We start from the raw sequence: 18,521 nt of genomic DNA, 5'->3' as shown, positions 1-18,521 counted from the left end.
CCCCTGCAAAGACAATCATGCCGGTCATTTGCACAGAATCCCATGCACACTCACTGCAAACACTCACACACCTCACAGTCACTCACACTCATAAAGACCCACTGACTCTCCTGGACACATGTGAACATGCATGTACCCGTGTTCCCCCACGTGCACAGAGGCACAGAGTCTCATGCACACAGGCTCTCCCATACACGGCACCAGCAGGTACTTTCATGCAGGTACAAGCACATGCACTCCCATTTATACACACACGTCCTCACACATGAGATACTTTCATGCACACACACACACACACACACAAGGGCTACACAGACACACCATTCCCCATTTTCCAAAGAGAAGCAGGTCTGAGCAGGGGAGGTAGCTGGGGAAAGGTGTTAGGGTTTTTACAAGAGGAGGTGTTAATGGCGAATAGTCACTGGAGAAACAAAATGCCCAAACGAATGCCTGCTTCACCCTAAATCTCACCTGATGGTTACCAGCCAGACTGCATTAAAGCCTTCATTCATCAGGTTGCCTCAGTCCCCAGTTCTATAGTTCCTCCTCATTCAGGCACTGCCACCCCCCTGCGCACCCACGCCCAGCATCCATCAGCTCTCACGACACTCTTGAGGACTCACAGTGAGGCAGGCCTGGGACCTGAGACCCTTTGCTGCAGGGCCGCGAAGCTTGCACCTGGACACACCTCCCTCGAGCTACAAAATACAAAGAAACTATATGGGACTAAAAATAACTGCGGGCCTGTGCAGTTGGGGCAAATTCTGGACCCAAAAGATACAAAAAGACCAAAAAAAACCCCAACTGCCATTTCTGAAGAGCCAGGAGCAAAAATGGGGTGTCAGGAGCAAAAGCAGGGTACTGAGCATGCCCCGTGCACTTAACACCACCTGAGGGGTGAGAAAAACACCTAAGCCACCCCTCCGGCCTGATCCCTGGATACACCCCTACCACTACCCCGTATAAGGAAAAAGCTTGCCCCCCTCAGCTAGTGAGCAAACGAGGGAACCTGTTGTTTGTTCTCGTTCCCGCTGCTGCAGCAGGGCGCCCCCCCCCCCAAAGCCTTGCCTGAATTTCTCTTCTGGCCTCTGGTTAATTTCTATTGATTGGGGAAGGCCAAGACCCCTGGTCGGTATCAACAGGCCATGGGGGGAGGGCGTCTGCCCCTAAATCCCTGGGAAGTGCTACAGCTAGTGGGAGGAGGAGAAATGGGAGATTTCCTTTAGAGCCTCACCTGCTAAGGCGGGTGGAGGGCAGAGGACAGGCTAGGAGGAGGTGGGACTCCTCAGAAAGGCCTTGTCAAGGCCCTGGAGGACCTGCCCCACCCCTCCTTTACCACTGGCTTCTCCCATCACTTCTTCCCTTCTGGCTTGGAGCCCCAGCTCCAGTGACCTGGCAGCAACCAGGAGCTCCTCATACACACACCTTCAGACCTTTGCACATGCTGCGCCTGCTGCCGCCTGGACCAGCTCCCTTATCCCTCCAGACTTGACTTAGCAGCCACTTTCTCAGGAAAGTCATCTCTGATTGTGCCACCGTGTCGCTCCAATCAGATGTTCCCCCTGCCCCCGTGCTCAGCTCCATCTCAGGGCTCCCTGTGCTGCCCAGCACCCACTGGGTTCTACTTGTCCATCTCCCCTTCAGGGCAGAGAGCATTCATGTGCCCAGCACATGAGGTGCTCAATAAATTTTTTTTTTTTTTTTTTTTTTGCGGTACGCGGGCCTCTCACTGTTGCGGCCTCTCCCGTTGCGGAGCACAGGCTCTGGACGCGCAGGCTCAGCGGCCATGGCTCACGGGCCCAGCCGCTCCGCGGCATGTGGGCTCTTCCTGGACCGGGGCACGAACCCGCGTCCCCTGCATCGGCAGGCAGACTCTCAACCACTGCGCTACCAGGGAAGGCCTCAATAAATATTTCTTAACTAAATGAGTACATGAAGGTTACTCCCAGGTGCCACTGAAACTAGAAAGAAAGTGATTTCTGAAAAGGATTCCTTGTTCCCTTTTGTTTCTTTGTTACTCCAGGGGCCACTTGGCAACAACTAAGGCTCCAGTTCACCCCATAGGGTGCCTGAGGCCGTGATTTATCTGCTACTTATTCTGTCTTCAACCAACTCTGGTATGTGTTGCTGGAATAATGTCAGGTCCCCTGAGTTGGGGCAGGAGATAATGGGGGAGATTTGGAAAGGGGGGTGACATGTGGTGGAGAAATTCAAGTTAATAATTCCCTATAACTTACTATGGGGAGGAGGTGGTGCACCTGTGAGAGAGAGAGAGAGAGAGAGAGAGTGTGTGTGTGTGTGTGTGTGTGGCATCTGTTGGCAGGAGGATAAGGTTGGCATTTGAGGACTGAAAAGAGCAAGAGAAGGTCCCAGGAGGAAGAAGACCTTAAACAATCTAGATAGGGCTGCAGCAGTTTGCTAATAAAGGAAAGGGCTGGCTGGGCCATCCTCGCCGCCGTGAAGTCTGTGCTGAGCCAGGACAGCGGGCTCAGTGACTCAGGACCTGGGCGGTGCTGGCGGGAATGGATCCTGCTGGTCAAGCAGGATCCTGGTCTTTCTGACCCCAGCAGAATCCTACTTCTCTTCCCAAAGAGCAGAGAAATAGGAAAACTGATAGCTCTCATTTAGTGAGTGTCTACTACAGAGAAGGCAAGTCCATTCTACTGCCACTTCCTGGTCCACAACGTGACAGCCATCACGAATCAATCATGAGGGCACCCATCACCTCTGGGCCAGGACGGGGAGTCAGACTTCTTCTGCACACAGTGCTGCAAGGAGCCATTTCTGATCAGTTGGAACTGGCACGTAAGGTGGACCCTTTTGCCATCACCGGTCTCCTAAGTGCCAAGTGCTTAATAAATCTCTCATGCAGTTCTCCTGACAGATCCAGGAGATGAAAATTAACTTTTCTTTCCCAGATGAAGAACAAAGACGGGCCAGCCTGGTTGAGGAACTTGACCAGGTTCACACAGATAGTAAAAGTTGGGCTGAAAATTCAGACCCTAGTAGGTCTGTCTCCAAGTTCATGCTCTTGCCACTTTACCAGGCTGCCTGCCTCCCCTGGGCATCGGTGCCACCATGTTGTGGGCATTGGTGGGGGCTCTGTTGCCTCCCAGTCTCCAAAGTTTCTGTATCATTTGAGATTCCAACAGGAAAGAGGTGTTAGCCTCAAACAGGGCAATTGAGGAGTCTTTCACCCTCTTACCAAGGGTGGGCAGTGCCAAGGGCAACCACAAAGAACAATGAAGACCCTGATGGGACAGGGAGGGAGCTGACCGGAAGCTGGAGAGAGCCATAGCTGCAGAGGGAAGTAGAAAGGGGAGCAAATACCCCAGCCTCTGTCCTCTCACCCTCCAAACAGTCCCACTGGACAAATCCAATTGCAAGGAGAAGGCGTGAGACTTCAGCTGATGTGGCCCTCACACCGGTCAGCCTCCTGGACTTCAGAGTCGGAGCGGGAGTCCGGGTGGAGGATAGAAGGATGGAGCTCTAGGTGAGCAAACTGAGAAAATCACTCATGTTCTTTTGCCGTTTGGGGGCCGAGGGTGGGAATTTCCCTTCCTGGGAGGTTTTTATGGGCTAATAGTGTTAAGTCCCAGTCCAAGGGCAGGAGAAGACCGATGTCTCCACTCAGGTGGTCAGGCAGAGAGAGAAAATTCTCCCTTCCTCCACCTTTTGGTTCTATTTGGGCCCTCAACTGATTGGATGAAGCCCACCCACACTGGGAAGGACAGTCTGCTTTATTCAGTCTACAGATTCGGATGCTAAGCTTATCCAGAAACAGCCTCACAGAAATACAAATATCGGGGCATCGTGTGGCCTGGTCAGGTTGACACATAAAATTAACCATCATCACACCGTGGATGGCAGGGGGTGACGCCAGCAAAGGCATCCTAAGCAGGCTGCCCTGCGGTGTGACCCTGGCAATGATGCTGACTACCTAGCAGCCCTTAGATCTGCCTGAGCTGGATCTCCAGCCTTCCTGCTGATGCTGTGAGCATCCCCAAATCCTTCCAACAAATCTTTCCTCTGCTTAAAAGTGTCAGAGTCCATTTCAGTTTGTTCCCAATAAGAACCCTGATTGGCACAAGGGCCAGGGCAGAGTGATGATTTATATAGTGGTGAGTGGTCCCCTGGCAGGTGCACCAGGAATGCATCAGACAAAGATGCATCTAAGCCACACGTCAGGGAGGTCCTCAGAGGCTCCCAGTTCCCCTTGTGAACCTGGTGGCTCTGCCATTCATAAAAGTAGGCAAGCTTGCTCTGAGGTCATTCCTGTTTTCAGCTGAGCTGCCTCCGGGACACCCCAGGGGAGTGAATCCTACTGTGTGTGTCCCATTCCCAGACATGGTTTGCTCTTGGAGGCTGAAGACGGACAGACCGCCCCGGCCCCAAGACAAGACCCTGCCACAACCCACATGTGGCTGCCCTGAAGTTGACGGTCCTGCAACAGACACCTCTCCCCTCGAAGGGAAGGGCCCCACCTGCCCGCTGGGCAGGCACCCCGTCCCTCAGCAGCCACCCTCTGCCAGAGGCCTGCAGGTGAGGTGTGTTTATCTTGACTGAACTGCCTTGGGAAGTAGTCAGCTGCGTGACCGCCTCCATCCCCACCCAGGATTCGAGTGTCTCTCTGGATGTTCCATATTTGCTCAGGGAATTAGAAGAAAAGCAAAGTGGAAACCACACCTGAGGTAACTGGGCCACAGAGCGGGCAGGAGGGCCAGGGGCAGGGCAGCCTGAGGACTGGCCAGAGGGACCAAGTGGGGTCCGGAGACCCAGGGGGCTCTGGCCTCTCCCTCTGCACCCGGGGCTCCGGCCCGCGGGGCTTGCACACACGTCAGCACCAGGGTCTGACCGGCCAGCAGGACTGATGCCCTGCGCTCAGGGCCCAGGGTCCGTGTGGTCAGCAGGCTGCAATGAGAGCAGTGCGGGCATATTCCCTGCCCTCAGGAGGCCTCGCCTCGGGCTTGTGGGGGACACAGCGGGCTAAGTGCTCTGGTGGGAAACTGCAGGGAGGCACCAGCATGTCGCAGCGGCGCCTTGAACCAGCTCCTCTCCCCGAGACCCCAACCCTCCTCCTCTTCCTCCAGCCCCGTGGGTCCTGAGGACAAGCTGGGCTCCCCAATGTCTCCCCTCACCTTCTCCATCTGCCCTCACCACTGGAGGCAGATCCCAGGAGGTGGTCTGGGGAGACCGAGATGCCTCCTCCCTGCCCTCTCACTGCCCCAGACACACTGTTTGCCTCTGCCCGGCAGTGTCACCGTCCAACCCAGCAGCCCCCAAGCTCGTGGGGAATGGCCCCTTCCCAGGTCAACAGGGAAGCCCCCTCTCCCGGGACAGAGAGGAGCCCAGCCCCCATGGAGTCCTGCACCAAGCACAGTCTTTGCTGAGGAAGCAGAGAACAAGGGCCCCGCCCCCATAGGAGAGCAAGGATTGGGGGCCACCGCCCCAGGGACCTCATCAGGCCTGAGCCCGTCTGTGTCTGGGCCACCTGTCGGCGCCACCAGCCTGTGCCTTGTCTGAGGCAGCTGACAAAGTGGGAGCCTAGGGCAGGGCACGCACCTCTGCCCACCCTGCTCCCCTCACTCTCTCCCCAACCTCTGCAAGCTGCCCACTCGGAACTCGGCTCCTGTCATGCCCCAGGCTGCCCAGGACAAAGGGGGGTCTAAGCATTTTTGAGCTTCTCTCTCCCCTGGCTCCATAGGTCAGGAGGGAGGGATTGAGTAGGTGGGGGCAGGATCGGGGGGTGGGGGGACGAGTGCTGGAAAATCAGCCTTTCATCTTGGCTTCGTAAAGCAAACCCCCCTCAGCCCAAAGCTGGCTGGCATTGGCATGCGCCATAAATCTCCTGGATGCTGCAGCTGTGACTGGATTATTTATAGCTCCAGTGTTACATTTCTAACACGAAAATATCACACAAAGGGAAAGGTAATGAAATCTCACCTCTCCCGCATGTCCCTCTCTCCAAACTGCAGGGCTTTCCAGAAGCCCCTGTGGCTGAAGGAGGGGTGAGAGAGGCCCGCTGTCCCCCACCCTGCCTGCCTCCCTCCCTCCTCCTGTCAATCACACACACAACTCTTCTCACCCCTGCATTCCCTCTCACACACACTCTCTCCCGTTTCTTTCCCTCTCACACATGCATGTCCTCACAGATGCACAGACAATCCTGTTCTCTCTCTCCCCCTCTCAGCTTCCCCTGCCCGAGCCCTTCCTACCCCCCAGAAACACACACACATCCTTGCCCTGTTCCTTCCACCATTGCCGTCTCCCTGCGTGACTCACCTCCTTCGCTCGCATGTTTGCTGTTTTGCTTTGTCAGTGAAGACACCGGCACATTAATTACCAGGCCTGTCCTCTGCAAGGCACCTCAGCTCCTTGTCAATAGCGGGTGGAAGTGTCAGCTTCCATTCATCTCGCTCTGCCTTTAAAACCCCTGTGGGCCTTGCCTCCCCAGGGGGACCCATGCTGTGGCACACGGCAGTGCGGACACGCACCCCTGGGCTTGACACCTACAAGCACATTGAAAACAGGGGCCACAGAACATACCTGTCACCCTGCGGGAGGGAATATCAAAGGATGTGCTCTGGGAATCGGATGCCGGCCCAGGTGCGAGGACCGGGAGACCCTCCTGGTGCTCCTGTGTGACCGTCTTGGTGGTGTTATGGAGGATCAGCCTTACGCTACCCCACAGGCACAAATTGGAATCTCTGAGCCCTGTGCAGGCTCCCGTGGAGAGCCAAGACCCAGCCCCTTCCCTGCCTGGCCCCCTCGGCCTCAGTGGCCCGGGCCCACGGAAGAATAATCAGAAAGAGGCACCGCAGCCCAGCCTGACATGGCCCGTGATCCCTTCCATCCAGACAGCCACAGTGGCTGGGATTCTGTGTGTGTGCGTGCGTGTGTGTGTGTGTGTGTGTCTGTGTGTGTGTGTGTGTGGTGTGTACTCGCATACTTCTTGTGCTGGGATGAGGGGAAATCACAGACAAGGACAGTTCACCCTGGGCTGGGGGCCAAGGGAAGGGTCTGGGGACAGAAACCCTGCAACTCACCATCAGGGTGGCATTTCCTGGAAAGCTCTGTCCTTTTTTATATTAAAAATACTCCTGGCAAAAAAGAAAAAAAAAAAAAAAAGCCTGGATTTTGCCATTATATCTGTCATCATCACAGTATAAAAATGTATTAAATTAATTATAATTAAATACTTAATTTTTTTCCGAAATCTTTGCTTAAATATTACCTTCTTGGAAGTTAAGTCTCAAAAACCCTCTGGCTCATCCCAGAGCCTCTGAGGACACAAACACCCCAGTTAAAGATCTAGGGAACCAGTCTATGGGATAAGGATATGGGGTATGAAACTATAGTGTAAGCATAAGAACGGGGACTCTTGGACTTTACTTACATTCTGGCTCTGCCAATTATTAGCTGTGTGACCTCAGCTAAATCACTTAACCCCTCTGTGCTTTAGAACCTTGACCTGTAAAATAGGAATGATAATAGCACTTATCACACAGGGCTTTTATGAGGATTAAATGCATTAATGTATATAAAGTGCTCAGAACAGTGGCTAGCACAATATAGATGTTTGCAGTTGTTTTTCTGTAGAAGACCAACATGAAGCCACTGGATCAACCGCAGGGACTGAAATTAGAGTCTGATTTCAGACTGAAATCACTCCTGCCTCTCTCCTAGGATGTGCTTCTGGCCCCAGGCCCATGCCTCACCTCCAGCTGCAGGCTTCTAATCGCGCATTCTATCTGCAACGCAGTCAGTCAGAAACATTCTCCTCTATTCCAGGCACTGTTCCTGGACTGGGCATTCAGTATCACACGAGCCCTTCTGGAGGTGGAGGTGGAAACATGCCAATAGCATCTGAACCGCCATCAGAACCGGAGACCCAAAGATGAGTAGTTGTCATCCTTTTTTTCAAAGAGTCCCTGCCTCGCTGCAGGGAGCCAGCGGTAGAGAGAGAAAAGATTGAGGGCACTCGGTGTGGTTATGACATTGTCACATGGCCTGGAACACCCTAGCCTCACATATATATCAGATCTCTTCTTTGACGTCACCTCCTCTGCAGGGCCTTCCAGAACCAACTGTGTGAAACAACAACACTCTCCCCATCCTGTCAATCACTCTCCCCCTCCCTACTTTATCCATCTGAATAGTATATGACATATGCTGACATATTTTGACGTATTTATTTGTTGGTGGTGTTCCCCACTAGAATGCAAGCTTCCTGGGGACAGGCCCTTTGGTTTGCTTTCTCCTGAACGCCCTGTGCTTGCAGAGACCGCGGCAGAGAGTCGGTGCTCCATGCGTGTCTGCTAAATAAAGGAACTGTGGGCAAATCACTCTTTAATGTCTTGACTTTCCCTTCGGTGAAACAGGTGAGGGAGCCCCATTCTCACTTGCCACGTGGGGAAACTCTAACTTGAAAAGAGAGAATACAGGGTTTCCCTGGTGGCGCAGTGGTTGAGAGTCCGCCTGCCGATGCAGGGGACACGGGTTCGTGCCCCGGTCCGGGAAGATCCCACATGCCGCGGAGCGGCTGGGCCCATGAGCCATGGACGCTGAGTCTGCACGTCCGGAGCCTGTGCTCCGAAACGGGAGAGGCCACAACAGTGAGAGGCCTGCGTACCGGAAAAAAAAAAAAAAAAGATAATACATGATAATCAGACATGCTTTTGACTCATCCAAAGGGAGATACAAATAAATTCAGCTGAGACCAAATCCATGCATGGCTTTGCATTCCCTGCTGTTTAAGCGATGAGGGGCTACTGTCACAAACAGCCCAGGTGTGCCCACTCCACAAGTTCCGCCCTACAGTTGATCTATCTGGTCCTGGAAATTGTGAGCGTGGGCTCACATATTCAAGTGGGTGACAGCCTGGGGGCACATAGCTAGCGTGGGATTGTGTGCTTTTGCTATTCAAGAGGTCTTACCTGTGAGTGCTTATGGGGCTGCAGACTCAATCAGGCTGTGTGTGCAAGGTCTGGACCTAAGGAATAACTGGAGATGGCCATATAGGAGTCTGGGTCCTGAACCACTGAGCCAAGTGAGAGGTCTAGGAAATGGCAGGTCAAGGACTGAGCCAAGCTATTTCAGGGCCAAGCAAGAACAGGTTAAAAGAGATGAGGGTGCCTGGTGGTCGTGGCCAGGGCAGGCGGGGAAGAGGGCAGGGGGCAGGGAGATGGGGAAGGCCTCCCATCCGTGTATTTTGACTCTCTGCAGCACCAATAAAATGTCCTCTCTTGACCTCTGTGCTCCCAGTTATCAAGGCACTGGATGGCACACTCAGAGAGAGAAATTTGCTTTGGGCCAAGTTTTCTTCCAACAGAGCCCAGAGAAGGGCTGGAGGCCTGACCAGTGGGGCAGAGGCCAAAATTACAGTATCAGGGAACTCTACCGTCAGACCCAGAATGGTCTCATTCCTAAGTCATGCTTTCCTGCCACCTTAGAGCACCTCCTAGCACTCATGTATTCTGCACAGGGTTGTTTTTTCATCTTAAACCAGTGGACAAATAAGACCTGGGATTTTCCCTTCCCTGATCAGTGAACTCCTATTCACTCATCAAAACCCAAGCCAAATTGCCCAAGCTAAAGCAGTTGCCCTTCTGTTACCAAGTTTTGTGTTTCTGGAACCCTTCCCCGATAGCTTGTAAGCACACCAACAAGGACTTTGGCTTATTTATGACCACATTCTGAATGCTGAATAAGTGATAATTGACCAGATGACCCAACAAAGCAAGGACAATCCATGCTTCCTGACTCTGAGAGCCCGATTACATCTCTCATTCCTCCCCCCATAAGCCAGGCATCTGCTCAGCTGAGGGGACAGGACGTTCCTGTTTGGCAGGGACAGTTCCAGGTTTTGATGACCTGCCTCAACCAGACTGGTATCTATTCCAAGTTATTGTTTGTGCATACTCGGGGGGGGGGGGAGGGGGTTGCTGAGGGAAATGGTTACATAAGCCAGCGAGACCGCATCCGCCTGCAGCAGCCTTCCTCCTGGTGCCACGGACCCCTGGTGCGCTTTAGGCGAAGGTTCCTCATGTTTTCCCCCAGCCTCCAATCTCCCTGCAACCACCTGGGCAGATTGGAAATGAGAACTCCTGAAAATGGCCAGGAGCTCCTCCCCTTTGGGGGAACCTGGGGTGGAATCAACTGGGAGAATGTCACTGCTCTTGTCTGACGGTGTGAGCCCAGGGGCCTTGCACTCTGGAAGGGCAATGGGTGTGTTCCACCCTGGGCAATGCAAGCTTCTGCTGCTTCCTCAGCAGCCCAGGCAAAGCCAGTTTCTTGACCCCCCCCCCCCCGCCCCCGCAAGGCACCAGTAAAGCATCTGGACCCATCTGCAGCCTCTCCCCTGTAGCTTAGAGGTCTCAGGGCTCTGGGACAAAATTCACTTTACCAGCATCCTAACTGCCCAGCTTGTCACTCCCACAGCCACCTTCACTGCTCCTCAGTTAGGAAGGTAATAGCATCAATGCGTCAGAATTGACAACTATAGACGACTTCACAGTTTACAATAATCAATCGTCTCATTTGACCCCCTTTATAACTCTTCAAAGGAGGCACTATTCTTACTTGACAGAAAGAAATTCAAGGCTCAGAGTGACTTTTCCAAGATCACTAGTACAGAAGAAACATGAAACCCTTCTGTCTAATCCCAAAGTCTGAATGAACTCTTTCCAAATACCGTCCCCCCCCAATCTGTGTATTTCATGGGCTTTTCTGGGGGAAGCCCCGGCTGAGGAAAGAAACATACAACCTTAATCCCCTAGAGCCGCAGGGACAAAGCGAAAACTCTAAAAAAGGGCAAGACACAAATCTCAAACTCCACTCTCAGCCCGTATCTTTCCTTCCTCCTTCCCTAAGCCTTTAACCAGAGTGGCTGCAGAATGAGAACCCACAGCCCCTGACCTCCCAAGGAGACTCTAGGAGGCTGGCCTGAAACCCACATCCCCGAGGCCGAGGTGACAAGGGGCTGGAAGTATGGGGGAGGACTCAGATTGTGCCTGATTAAGAGCACGGGCCTGCGGCAGAGTCCCTGCATTCAAGTTTCACCTCCACTTCTGTCTAGTGGGGGGGTCATAGTCCCTTAACCTCCCCGTGCCTACGTTTCCAGCACTGTAAAAAGAGGAGACAATAGTAGCTCTCTCGTGGGTGCTGTGAGGATAAAGTGAGATCATGCCCAGAGAGCACTCGCTGCAGGCCAGCCGCATCCGTAGCGCTGCAGATGCGGGGCCCAGAGATGCAAGGAGTGGATGGGAGACGGGTTTCCGCTGAGCACTGCTGCTCCGCGACCTTCAGCCAGCGCCTTAAAGCTCTCTGGCTCAAAGGCTCATCTCTCGGATGGAAGATGCTTTGCAGCAATGCCTTAAGGCTTGCAAGTCAAGTAAGGAAAATGCCTTGCACATGTAAAGTGCTCAGAATCCACCAATCCTTTCTTTCTCTCTCCTGGAATGTGAAATTTCCTCCAGAAAACATCTAACCTCAGGCTTTAGTTTATCATCGAGAGGGATATATAGCTTCGTATGTGCCACACCAGACACAGTAATAAATGTCCCTTTCCTTGAGGAGGTGAAAGGGGGACAAGCTGGATGGGTGCTGGGTAGTGTGGGGAGAAAAAGAGCTGAGCAGGAAAGTGGGCAGTGGCGGGCAGGCAGGGGATGCAGAGGTGCCTTCTGGCTTGATCAGGGGGTGCTCAGGGGAGGCGCACCCAGGAGGTTGGGGGCCAGTCCTCATGCCTCACTCAGGGAAAAGGGAGGAGCCAGAGCAAGGCCCACAGGGCTCTGATCCACCAGCCTCTTGTTTGCTGCTGACATTAGGGAAATGACCTGCCCGCTTTCTGGGCCTGTTAGCTCTCAGCAAAATGAAGTGCTCCGAAAGGTCCTCCCACCTGGAATTTTCTGGGATGCCCGGTATCAGCCCCTTTCTTTGGGACATTCACTGGGGGTGCTAAGGAGGCCTGGTCTTCCTGGTTGTCCGAGGCCTTCTGCCTGCCGCCTCTGTCTCCCACCATCTCACCCTCCTACCCTCTCCTGCTCAGACACACAGGATTTTTTTTGTCCAGGGATTATAAGCAAGGATCTGGAAGAGCCAGTGTGCAGAAGTTCCAGCACTTGCTCGCTCCTCCCCCACAGCGGGAAGGGGAGGAGCTTGGGGCAGGGAGACCAGCCGCAGGTGTGGAGTGAAGGGCAGCAGGCCTGGGCACTAACGCAGCCCAGCCGTCCTTGGCCAGCTGGAGGACTGGACGAGGGCCCATGCTGGCCCTGGCTGCTCTGGTCGGGAGGACAGGGTGAGCCTGTGGCAGGGGTGGGGTGGAACCTTCTGGGCTTTCCTGACATCACCTCTCCAGGAGGGGCTGATTGGCCCAGGGCTTCCCTCTCCCCTGGGGAAGGCTCTGAGCAGAGTGGCCCAATGCCCTGTATTGCAGGTCAGGCCTCTGTCCCGCTCTGGCACAGGGGAGGGGGCAGGCGAGGCCAGGTTACCGAACAGGCAGAGTAAGCGTGTGCTTAGGGCACTGGCAGTAAAAGGGCATCAACAAAGCGTTTTGGTGTGGTTTGCTTTTTTTAAGAGCTAATTCTTAGTATTTCAAAAATAGCAAGGAAGTAGTCGTCCTGGGAAAAATCAGAACTTTGTTGGACTTCGTCACACCGATTTAAGGTTTAGGGTGGTTTTTATTTTGAATTTGTTGGTGAGTGGGTGGGGGGAGGTGCATCTTAACCTCTCAGCTCTGAGGGAGGCTAAAGGTCTTAATCCAGCTCAGGGTAAATCAAGGATCAGAAGCGGGGAGGGGACAGGACAATGGGGTGTTGAGGAGGAGGGAACACGTGACCTCAGCCCACAGCTATATCCCCTGGACGGGGAGGCCTTCCGGAGGGAAGGGGCACTGCCCTATTACACAGGGAAAGCTGCTCTCCCTGGAGAGGATCTGGGGAAACTAGGGCGTGAGACAGTTGCGGAGCGAGGGGTAGGATTGCTCAGGGCCCCAGAACAAGGCCCGACAGCCTGGAACCCCAGCTCTGGGCCAGGGCTCGGATTTATTCTACCTTTGCTCACTCTGGAGATGAAGTGGCCAAAGATGGTGGCCCGTTTGGAGGGAGAGCTGGCAGCCCATTTCCTGGAAGACGGTTCCAAGGATGGCACTCAGCCCTCTACATCCCCTACAGGGTAGTGCACGGACATGGTGCCTTTTCTCCCATCGTCTCCTAGAGTAGGACCGTGTTATTCCCAGCCCAACTGCCTTCTGGGCCCAAGCAGGCACCCACCAGCAAACATCTGCTAAGAACCTACTACGTACCAGGCACTCTCTGCCCATTACCTCATTTAACCCTCCTGTCATGTGGTCACCCTATCCGCAGTCTGCAGATGGGGAAACAGGCTCAGAGATGTCCAGAGCCTGCTGGAGAGCACACAGCTGGCTAGTAGCAGGGTGAGGACACAAATCCAGTGGTCTGACTCTGTTGAGCATGCTCTACTTAATACCACAGGTCTCACCCCAGCTCCAGGCCTCCGAAGGGACAGAGCCCCATGCAGCCTCCCTCATCCCTCTCTGGGCCCATCACATCCAGGGCCAGGTGCCAATGTGGGCCCTGCCACGTTCATTATGGGCTAGGAGACAAACACCTCAGGCCCTAGAACCTGAACAGGCTACATAACTTGCAGGGCTCAAGCCAAAATGAAAATGTAGGGCTCCTTGTTCAAAATTATGAAGAATTTCAAGATGACAAAAGCAAAGCATTAAACTATCCCTTTCGAACATGGTGCTCAGTGTTACTGCACAGGTCCACACCCATAAGCCCGTCCTGCCCAGAACCCACATGATCCGCCAAACAAACTTCTTCCTTTACCGGGAAATCCCATCTCCAAGTCAGGTGGGTTGGATTTCACAGTCCCCAAGAGGACAGACCTTGGGAAGTAAATTGCCCACCAGGGGCTTCCCCGGTGGCGCAGTGGTTAAGAATCCGCCTGCCAATGCAGGGGACACGGGTTCAAGCCCTGGTCCGGGAAAATCCCACATGCCGCAGAGCAACTAAACCTGTGTGCCACAGCTACTGAGCCTGCTCTCTATAGCCCACGAGCCACAACTACTGAGCCCACCTGCCACAACAAATGAAGCCCACGAGCCTAGAGCCCGTGCTCCACAACAAGAGAAGCCACTGCAATGAGAAGCCCACGCACCTCAAGGAAGAGTAGCCCCTGCTCGTTGCAACTAGAGAAAGTCCACACGCAGCAACGAAGACCCAATGCAGCCAAAAATAATAAATAAATAAATAACAAAATGTCCCACCAGCCTGGATGCCCTGCCACCAGTCCTCAGGTGCTCAGGATACTACACTCTCATCTTCCAAGTCACATCTGCATGTAACTTGGGATCTGCCAAACTCAGCCCATAGCGTGCTGTCTTAGGTGGGGTGCAGCTTGTGGGCCCGCGGATATCTAACAGTGCAGGTTACGCGCAAACTCTCCACTTTCCTTTTCTGACTAATTCATCCTAGCACCTCCTCCTTCACTCCGTCCTTAATCCCTGCTGGAGACGCCCTCTGCCCAACAGTTAGTAACCATCTAGGTACTCTGATGAGGCTCTAGGGATAATAATAATTTCATTCTAGAACAGTACCTGGCCCCTGCTCCATCAATGTCTGTAGAAGTGGCGGAGGTAGCTTCTGTATAACAAGTGTCACCCAGGTGCCTGGCATTGCTATGGGCATGCCCACTCACGCACATGATCTCATTTCATCCTCCCCACGGCCCAGCAGGTGGGCATCACTGCCCCTTTGGCCTGGGAAGAGACGAAGGCTCTGAGAGGAACGTGCAGAAGGTCCCATGGCGATGCAGTGGAGTGAAGAGACTGGGATCTGGTCCCAAGGGCTGCTTCAACTCCAGCACAAGCTGCTCTTACACCTGCCTGCAAGGTGCCGTCTGACCCAGGAGAGGGCCCATAAATAGATAAACACTGTACAAAAGGGCCAAGGACTCCGCAGATCCCTCCATCAGCCTGTGCTCGCTTCCTCCCTCCGCTCCTCCCTCCATCAGCCTGTGCTAGCTTCCTCCCTCCACTCCCAGCATGAGAAGCACCCAAATCTGTCCCAGGCAAGTCCCTCCACCTGTGCTTTCTGTTCGCCAAGCCCTGCTCAAGTGTTTTATGGGCATTTACACATTTGATCCACCCAGTAGCACTAAGAAATGGGTACAATTCTCATGCCCTTTTTTTGGCAGGGAAACTAAGGGACAGGAGGACAAAGCAAATGAGTGGAGGCGCTGGGATTTAAACCCAGGAGGTCTGCTCTTAGGTCTGGTCTTGACGACTACACACCCCTGGGGGCACCCTGCCTGGACTCAAGTCCTGGCACATGGGCAGCACCCCATGTTAGCTGTGCAACGTTGGGCAAGCTACTTACCGTTTCTGTGTCAGGGCCGTTCATCTGTAAAATGAGGATAATAAGAGCACCTACTGCATAGGCTGTTGTGTGGACCAGGTGGGGTAGCAAATGCAAAGCGCTGAGAACGGTGCCCTGCACACAGCAGGCACTTAAATGACAGCTATTATTAATCCGACTTTCCAGTGCCCTATGCTGCCTCTCCTGCTGTCTCCTCCCCTCCTGGAGCCTGTCATTCATTCATACCGATCCCCCTCCTGGTATATTCAACCTCTCCTTCTAGTTCTTTCCCTATAAACATGCTTATGTCTCCCTCAACTTGGATCAGAGAGACTCCCGCCCCCCCCACCCCCTCGCTGCCAGGTTCACTCCTTCCCTTCGGAGCCAAGACCCTGGGACAAGCTGGGCCTTTTGCTGTCTCCTTAGTACACTGCGTCCTAGCCTCTGTCCCCTCCACTCTCTACACACCTCTCTGGCCAGGGTCTCCAGGCACCTCCCTGCTGCTAAATTCAACGGACACCTTTTGGGCCTTATCTTCCTCCGTCTCAGCCCAGCGCCTGACGCTACTGACGACCCCATCCGGCGGCATCTGCTTTGGCCGGCAGGATGCCACTTGCTGTGATTGTCCTCCCTTCTCTGCTGCTGCCCTTCTCCTCCCGGGCTCCTCCTCTCCAGCCCTGGAAGGTGAGTGCTCCCAGCATTCCATCCTCTTCTCATTTTCTGCCCACTTTCCCTCAGGGACCTCACCTAAACTCACACCTCTGACTACCACCCACAAGGCAGACAGCACCTCTCAGTTCCTGCCCAGACCTGTCTGCACAGCCCGGGCCTGCAGGTCCACCCTGAGCTGGCCCGTGGCACCTCAGACCAGTGCCCCAAACTGACCAGACCTCTTCCCCTACCCCTGCGCCCCGTGCTGCATTCCCTGGGCACCTGAGCTGAGGATGAGCCTGCCTCCTTCCTTCCTCTGCCTCACCCTCAGGCACCTGCCAGCTCTCCTCCTTACAGCTCTCGGATGCCCCCACCCACTCCCCGCCAGCCATCACAGGCCCTCCTGAACTGGCTTCATCACCTCTTGCCTGGATCACTGCAGCCGCCTCCTAGCTGGTTTCCCATGCTTGCTTCTCCTGCCGGATCATCTAGTCCTCGCGCTGCGGCCAGAAAGACATTTCCAAAAGGCACATCGGACGGTGTCCCTCTGCTCACACATCCTTCAGTGGCCCTGCGTGATTAATGCCAAGACCCTCAGCTTCGCTCACGAGGTCCTGCTTGCTGGCCCTGCCTCACCTCTCCCCACATTCCAGACCAACCAAGCTAAGTCTTCGTCCTTCTCTGGCAGAAACGTACTCTCCTGCCCCCTAGCCCCTTTCTCCCCTCTCTCTCCTTCCTTCACAGGCCCCACTTTCTGGAAGGGGTCTTCCCCAGTGATCCAGATCTGTGCTCCTGGGGCCCCGTGGTCACAGCACCTAGCCATCCCCTCCCCCTCCCAGCACTGAGCGTGTGTATGTGTGTGTGTTGGGGGGCGGGTGTCAGTGATGGGCGGGGCCTGAGCCAAGCACGAACAAGGGGAAGGGTAGGAACAAGTAACCAACGTGCACTGGGAGCCGACCAGACTGGGTTGTGCTGACACTGACACGAACTATCTGTTTTAATTCTTCCAACAACCTGGTGAGGGGTGTTCCCATCGACAGGGAGGGCACTGAGGCCCTGAGACATCAAGCAACTTGCCCAAAGCTAACAGCAGAGCCAGGAGTGGAACCCAGATGTCAACGGATCAATGGTTGTGGGGTGAACCCAAGTCTTCAGTGAAGCGTGGACCTTTGATAAGTGTAGAAGGAGAAGCAGGGGGCGAGAGGAGGACGAAGACGAGGGGAGCAAGACGGTAGAGCGGAAGCGGCAGCCTGGCTGTGTGCCCTCCCATGGCCTGGGCTCCAGGCCCCTCTGGCAACCTCTGCCGTCCGGAGGGAACAGGAACCCTGCTGCAGTCACTTCGCCTCCGTGGGGAGGAGAGAGATCCCTGGGAAGAAACCACTGGCAGGTGCGACAGGAGATGAAGGGATAAGGAGGCCGCAGGCTCTGACTCAGCTGGTTCCCAGGGAAAAGGGCTTGACCTGGCCCATGCGGGATTAAGAAAAGGAGGCACAGGCTCTCGGAGGCCCTCCCCACCCTGGCCCCTGCCCCCGCCACCTGCTGACCCCTTCTGCCCCTGTTGGGGAAGGGTGGGTTGAGGACGGTAGGAGCGGGTTAAGGCATCCTACCTCCCCCTGCCCCAGTTGTGGTACTCAGTCACCGAGGAGACATGAAGGCCCTTCTGAGGCAGGAAGCAGCCTGGAGCTGAGAAGCCACCTCTGGGCAGATGGATTGGTCAGTATTTTAACCCCAGGTGAGACGGAGGACCTCACAGCAGCTCCTCCTCTGGCCCCCCTGCTCCCTGGGAAGCTCAGCCGCCGTTCTCTCCCCCCTCCCCTAAAATGACCCTAATTCCAGAAGCCTCCCTCTCCAAGTCCCTGGGTCCCCTTGCCCCAATCGAGTGGGCCTGTGGGCAACTTCCCGAGTCAAGAATCAGTTGCCTACAGCTCCAGGCAAACGGGGGTGGGGGTGGGGATTTGTAGGAGGTGGTCACGTGACTGTCTGGGCGGAGACCCAGGGGCTCAGAGTTAATGCCTCCGTGTTCACATGGCCCAGCATTCCAGAGCTGCCTGTCCCCGGGTGCTGGCAGCCAGCGTTGCCCGCGGCACCCTCAGCAACCCAAACCTGTTCTCAGAGGCAGCTGGACCTCCTGGAGCTGTGGTTTCTGAACCACTGCCCATGGCTCTGGATTTCACATGCTGGCTCCTCCTTGCAACAAAAACCCAGGCCTCCCTGGAAGGGTTTGCACTGGTGGAGAGTGAAGTGTTGGGGCGTGGGCCTGGGGAGCGTGTGAACGATCTTCCCCTGTGAGAGAGGGAGCGAGGCCAAGCCGGGGGGGAAGTTACTCACTGCTCTGTGACTTGGTTGCCTTGTCTGTAAAATGGGAGTAATGACAGTACCTACTATGGGTATTTTCCTGTGAAAGGAGAATAATGGCAACGAGCAGCCTCCAAACCTTGCCATAATAAAGGAAAAACAGTATATGACCATGCCTAGCCCAGAGGGTCCAGA

Source organism: Leucopleurus acutus (genome assembly GCF_964270905.1).
Source record: "Leucopleurus acutus genome assembly, chromosome: 1".
Taxonomy (NCBI): Eukaryota; Metazoa; Chordata; class Mammalia; order Artiodactyla; family Delphinidae; genus Leucopleurus; species Leucopleurus acutus.
The sequence above is the reverse complement of the archived record's forward strand: the minus strand, read 5'-3'. Positions refer to the sequence as shown.